The sequence below is a fragment of the Mizuhopecten yessoensis genome, unplaced genomic scaffold (assembly GCF_002113885.1).
Source record: "Mizuhopecten yessoensis strain PY_sf001 unplaced genomic scaffold, ASM211388v2 scaffold10359, whole genome shotgun sequence".
NCBI classification, from domain to species: domain Eukaryota; kingdom Metazoa; phylum Mollusca; class Bivalvia; order Pectinida; family Pectinidae; genus Mizuhopecten; species Mizuhopecten yessoensis.
This window is the reverse complement of record NW_018408507.1, coordinates 899078-905887: the sequence shown is the minus strand read 5'-3', so window position 1 is coordinate 905887 and position 6810 is coordinate 899078. Positions and strand designations below refer to the sequence as shown.

The following is a 6810-nucleotide window of genomic DNA, read 5'->3' as shown; positions in this document are numbered from 1 at the left end:
GTTTACAAAATAATTTCTAATTCCTAAAATAACTAATTTCTAACCTAATGTAATAATAACCTAACTAAACATATAATAATTTCCCTACAATATAAAAATAATATCCTATACTAACGATAACTCAAGTCTCGCCTGTCATATGTATTCCGCCAATATGGGCGGCCCACTATACAGGCGAATGAAGTTCCGTGAAAACCTAACAAGTAAACTAAATTAAATTAAATTTAAATTTCAGAACGGCAGTGAAAACACCGCCGACTCTGAATTACCCCTAATAAATAATTAAATAAACAATAATAAACTGCTAGAACTGTCCCAAAATCTCTCACTCGTAATTCGCGCACTGGTCAACAAAATGGCCAGCGCACGTGCGAGCGAGAGGGGACCAGCAAGGGAAAAAAAATATATGGAAAAAAATGTCAAAATAGCGCGAATAGCGTGAGTTCTTTCTCACTTATGACACCAATTGTCGTGAATTCGGTGTGTGTTATTCACACACCGTCACAACAAGTAGTTGTAAATGCTCTCAGCTCCTGAAATCAAAGACAAGGTGGAGGAAATTCACTCACGTGTTGCTGGTTCGATATCTAGAAGTATAAGAGACCGCGCCAACGCGTCACAGCGATGATATCACGTAGCTCACGAGATCTCGTGTCGGCGCGGTCCACGGTCCAAGAGAGATAACTCTCCCGAAATTCACCACAGGCATTTGACTAAGTTCACTTCCGGTTTTGAGGGTTGAAAACATCAGAAAATATGTATTCTGTTTATGTCATGTTTCGGTTAATATAATGTTTTTCTCTGACAAATGGGAAGTGATATTAAGAGGAATCTACTGTATAAGCTTATATTATCCAGTTTTATCCAGTTTCTGTCACAGTGAGTGATGATTTCCCCATGTTTTCCATCTTTGACCTCATTTTTATACCTGGTTGAGTTGGTGTGCACCACATAATTCAATATCTCCTCATGCATTCAGACTAGATTTCAGTCTGTTTCACTCAGTTCAGCACCCCGGTATCCATGGTGATTACACTATTTTATATTGTTTTTTCTTCCATTTGATTCAGCATACAGATTAAATTAGCAAAGTTAATAATGTCAATTAATTTTATTTCCTTAATTACAGCTGAAGAAAATCATTTTTTTTCTTGTGAAATATGTTAATTAAACAATTACTGAGGGTCACTATCAATTCTAGGCGAGGAAAGTAAACAACGGTTGCTATGGTGGCACCTGTCTGATGTTTCAGAATATCTGACATTTTGGTGCTGTTCATCGGTTACGGGAAGTGTGTCTGTTTGCTAGTTTGTTGTTGTGATAGGTTTCCTGGTGTTCATTTTGATATCAGTGTGCCTTGATGATGTCATAGATGCCAATTGGTGATGTCATAGTTATGATGACACCACAGTAACTATGACATCATCAAACAAGACAGAAACATCATAGTATCACTGTACTGTTTTGTTTTACACATGCATTGTCAAAGCATTATATTTCACCCAAAATGAGAAATTTTATTCATGAAAACTACAAACCTATTCAAGTTTTCATTTTCAGATTACCTCCCTTTGATGGTAGTTTGGGAGCAGAATTGGTAAAATTCACCCGTCAGGAGAATTCATATTACTCGGTCACTATTAAAGTGAGAAAGGAAAAGGATACATCGTTTTGTTCATTGTGTCATTTTCCATGATTTAAAAATTAAAATCGAATTTGGTTTGAGACAGACAGGTTTTAAGAAAAACAAGAGGCCCAAGGGCCTTAGCGGTCACCTGAGTTATATCATAGGTACTGGTAGTTTTATTTTATTGTTTAGATGTGATGTGGAAGTCAGCATGTAAACTAAGTGAAATACAATACCTGTCATGTCAGCAAAGGATAAGAATTTTAAAATATTTGTAAATGTTCCCTTTGGGGCCCCGCTCTAACCCCTGGGGATGGGGCAGGAATTCCAAGTTTACAATGTGATACCGTCATCCACCAAAGATGATTCTGACCAAGTAAAAATAATTTCCAACAGAAAATTGTCAAAATATACCCAAAAGTGTTGTTTCCCTATATAAACTATAGTAAACTTTACCCCCTCCCCAAGGGAGAACGGATAGCTCGGGGGTCCTGAAATTTACAATTTAAATAAAGCCCCTGATGATCTTTCCATCCATGCAGAGAAAATGACTGTAATACCTCTGAGTCTGGAGAAGAAGATTTTTGAAATATTGGTTAATTTTCCCTTTTGGGTCCCGTCCTGGCCCCTAGGGTTGGGGTAGGAATCCCAATTTTACAATTTGGTAGCCTCATCTACCAAGGATGATTCTGACCAAGTTTGAACAAATTCCATCCACTGGTTCTTGAGAAGAAGTTGATAATGTAAAAAGTTTACGCACGACGGACGGGAAGTGATTGGAATAGGTCAGTTGAGCAAAGCTCAGGTGACCTAAAAATCTACATGCGGGAGTCAAATTTTGGGTTAAAAATCATATTATTTTGCATTTTTTGGTGTTTTTTTATGTGGTAACCATTGTTTTCGAAAGAAAGGAATCAGTCTTCTTAACAAAATGTATTCAAAATGTAGTTTATAAATATACATATATATGTAGGTGTGTTGTGCAGGTTGAACCACTACCCATGTTCATCTGAGACATGCCCTTTATTTTTAGGATCAGGCCATTTCAACTGTACTCTGCTACCTAGGTTGATTCGAGCTAGGTAATGTTTGCCCTTAAACAAAAATATTAGGGCAAAACATTGTTTGGTATTTTCTTTCAATTTAAGTCACAAATTAAGTCTTCTTAGTCTTCCATATCATTAAAACCAATTTATTAAAAAAAAAAAAGTTTGTCTTATTTTTAAGCGAGCGTGACAAACGGCAGTTGTGAAAAGCTGACTCCGCTCTCACGTACTCTACATGAAATATACCTCACACCAATGTAGAAAGTCATCAATAAGTTTAGTTGATATATTTAAAAATTAATTATTATATTAGCGTATAAATCAAAAAATATATATTTAGGGAGAAAGGGATTTAGGGCGAAACAACCCTTAGCGCAAACAGGATTTAGGGCGAAACAACCCTTCGCGCAAACAGGATTTAGGGCGAAACAACCCTTAGCGCAAACAGGATTTAGGGCGAAACAACCCTTAGCGCAAACAGGATTTAGGGCAAAACAACCTGTTACCATGCAATTACAACAGCATATTTTATATAAGTAATTTCTGTTTGTTAATGTATTTTGTATTGTATTATTGATTCATGGTGTCTGTTTTTCTCTGTTTTATGTTGTGATATGTTAATGTTCATGTTCCTGTCTTGATAAAGTGGCAGATCGCCCTGAACTGTCGTTATTACTTCTTTTACCCATCTGTATCTGTATACACAGGTTACTTCCCTTGCATCATGTACAAAATTATCGACTCAAAAGTCTGTATGTGGTTAGGGAAGACAATCATACTGTAAAAATAAAAAATAATAGGTGGAAAATAAGGTTTAAAGAATTGCTGGAGGTGCGATTACCTCGCTGAGTAACAATATTCCTCCACTGGGCACCAATAGTACATACCGATCGAGGTAAACCGTCCCTGCAACAACTTAAGTCTGTAAGTTCTACGATACGCACTAACATATATGCTGTCTTTGCAATAAGAAGATAACGGTATGTGTAAAACACAAACAAAGTCAAACAGCTGGTTGAGAACCAAACATGCTTAATAAAACCAAAAATCTTGTGAAAATTGTTTCGGTATTGAATTTCAAGGGAGGCGTGTCCCCGTATTGCACAATTTTGAAGAGTTTCAAGCAAATATGACCTTCTTTTCTCCTTAACCCACTTAAACTGTTGGATGTGATAAGTATGTGCTCATTTTGTTATACGTACCAGACTCTCAGTGTCATGCAATGAGGAAAAGCTCACATATTCACCGAGCTTGCAGACAAACCAACAGTATGTAAACATTCCGCCATATCTTACATTTATAAAAACCGATGCGGACCGCACAGTATTTCCGGAATAACGGGAAAATACCGAATTCTCACTTTCGCTCTCTGCATCATAGCAAAATTGAAGGCTCGAAGATAGCTGTTTGATTGGTCTCAGGTAAAAAAAAACTGACCAATCGCTTCGCTGATACCTGTCATTTGAAGATTACAAAGGAGCAACACTCGACTTCAAAGCCTGTCATTTTTTACTGTTACGCAACCTCGAGATTCTTTTGATGTTCATTAAAGCATCAACAAGTTGGTACACACTGAACCTTCAATTTTGCTATGACACATTCCATGGCATCCTCGATATCCAGGGCATCCTCGATATCCAGAGGATACGCTCACCTCGCTCTCTGACACCCCTGGAATATGTCATAGCAAAATTGAAGGCACGAAGATAGCTGTTTGATTGGTCTCAGGTAAAAAAAAAGAATGACCAATCGCTAGGCTGATACCTGTCCTTTGAAGATTACAAAGGAGAGACGCCCGACCCCAAAGCCAGTCAATTTGTACCGTTACGTGACTGCGAGATTCTTTTGATGTATATCAAAGGATCGAACTAGTCTTCTTGTCTTATCCACAAGGTGGCGCACACTGAGTCTTCAATTTTATTACAATGTATGACATATTACAGGGGTGTTGAGAGGCAAAGTGAGGGTAACCCCTGGATATCGAGGATGATTCCAGGGGTGCAGATAGCGAAAGTGAGCGAAACCCCTGGATATCAAGGTTATATACCTTGACTTCAGCAAAGCTTTTGACAGTGTCACACCGCTTGCTGCTATAAAAACTACATAAATACAATCAAAATCGTAACGGCGTCAACAAGTCGTGTACAAAAAAACCACGCCTACAAACCGAACGGTTGTTTCAGCGTGTCACTCACTGTATCTGGCCCGCCGATTGGTCGATAGAACGTTTGAGGTCGGTGTCGTCCTTGTAATCAAAAGCAGTGTACAACATTGTATCTTTTTCGGAGACTTGTTGTTTGCGCGCATTGTCAACTAACGATTACCCATACACGTATATGGAAATATAAAGTTTGCATTGCATGTACATGTGTCAAACCATGTGTCATGACTTGCATGTTTCGTTGCATGTGGGACTTATCCATATTTTCGTGAACTATAATGGTATTTATAATTACAAGAGGGCAAAATGAAGATTATTACACATGCTTGAAAGCTGTCCATACCGGCCGCTGCACTGAGAAGTAATATCATAGAACGGTGCAAGATTCGACAACTCATTCGGTTAAATAACTTTCATACCCGCTTAAGTATATTTGTAAATTATATAATAACAATGATGTGCACGAAAACGATAACATTTTATTTTATAATAAAAGTAAGTGTGCAATCGGCCCAAGAAACTGTCATTCAATGCAAAGAAGTACTTTTATATATACAGTTTTATTTGAGAATATTGTCATGATAATTAAACTGTACTAAGCTTGAACAATTAAAGGTAAGAATAATTACGAAAACAAGACTTTCCTGATTTACGTACCGTGCGACGCTATTTATTTGGGTATCATTTTCAAAAGTCTATTTTATCAAAACTAATGAGAGTTTGGAAAAGAAATTTAATCAGAACCCTCGTTGACTCCAATATATTCGCCAACATACCGGAAGTGTCTCTTCCAGGGTACAGTAACGCCGGTTCAACGGCCTACGTAACTCTGATGGTATTTATCGTTCTTTTTATAGAACCACGCGCCCGAAATATCAAATTGTGATAAAAATGTAAAGTGGATAGTATCTTTTTAAGTGAAATGAACAAACATTTTTGGAACTGATAGTATAGTATTGTATAAAGAACATTGCTATTTAACTAAAAAGTGTCCCGATTTGGGTACAGTGACGTTAGTTAACCTGTGTGCCGATAGTACATTGTGTACCCACGAATATCAGCTGCAGTGTTACTCGCGATGGAGCGTATCCATGGAGATAATTCCCCGGAAAATTATACCTAATTGTTTTCTTTTTTATTAAGTTTTTATTCATTATTGAATAAATATTGCAATTACAACTTATACCGGCAAATATATGCTGCCGGTATCAAAAAATTCATGCATTTTTTGCATATTCTTACAATTTCGTTCTGTTGTATATGTTGTGAATACACATTCCTATGACCCAGAATGAAAGGTATTTTTTTTTTCACTCTGGGTCATAGGAACGTGTCAAGTCCCTGTGCACGCAATAGCATGTGGATATGCTCAACGAAAAAGTCTAATATGGCAATTAATTGATATAGATATATATGTATGTGGCTTGAAACATTTACAAATATATTTAACACGTATACATTTGCATGTAAACGTTACATCTTGCACCGTTCTATGATATCGCCTTTCAGTGCAGCGGCCGGTATGGGCAGCTTTCAAGCATTTGAAATGTTCTTCATTTTGCCCTCTTGTAATCATAAATACTATTATAGTTCACGAAAATATGGATAAGTACATAATAAACAAAACATTCAAGTCATGAGACATGGCTTGAAACATGTACATGCAATGTAAATTTTACATTTTCATATACGTGTATGGGTAATCGTAAGTTGACAAAGCGTGCAAACAAAAAGTCTCCGAAAAAGATACAATGTTGTACACTGCTTTTGATTACAAGGACGACACCGACCTCAAACGTTCTATCGACCAATCGACGAGCCAGATACAGTGAGTGACAAGCTGAAACAGTAGGCGTGTTTTTTTTAACACGACTTGTTGACGCCGTAACGATTTTGATTTTATGGAAACAGAGGTAAAATTCTGGCATGTATTAACATAGACCTAAATTAACGGGACCGCCGACTCTATGACGTCA

The 6810-nt window shown here is 37.2% G+C and overlaps 1 protein-coding gene across 2 annotated transcripts in view; it reads right to left on the bottom strand.

Annotated features, from left to right (window-relative positions):
- The window catches only part of LOC110460330, a 13321-nt gene extending 9340 nt beyond the window's left edge, over window positions 1-3981 (bottom strand). The window contains exon 1 of one of the 2 annotated variants that reach the window (XM_021513173.1): window positions 3969-3981. The gene's annotated coding sequence lies outside the window, so the exon portion shown is untranslated. Of the gene's footprint in view, window positions 1-3875 lie in introns of both variants that reach the window. The other variant, XM_021513172.1, reaches the window with a different exon arrangement.
- Window positions 3982-6810: the final 2829 nt, after the last annotated feature.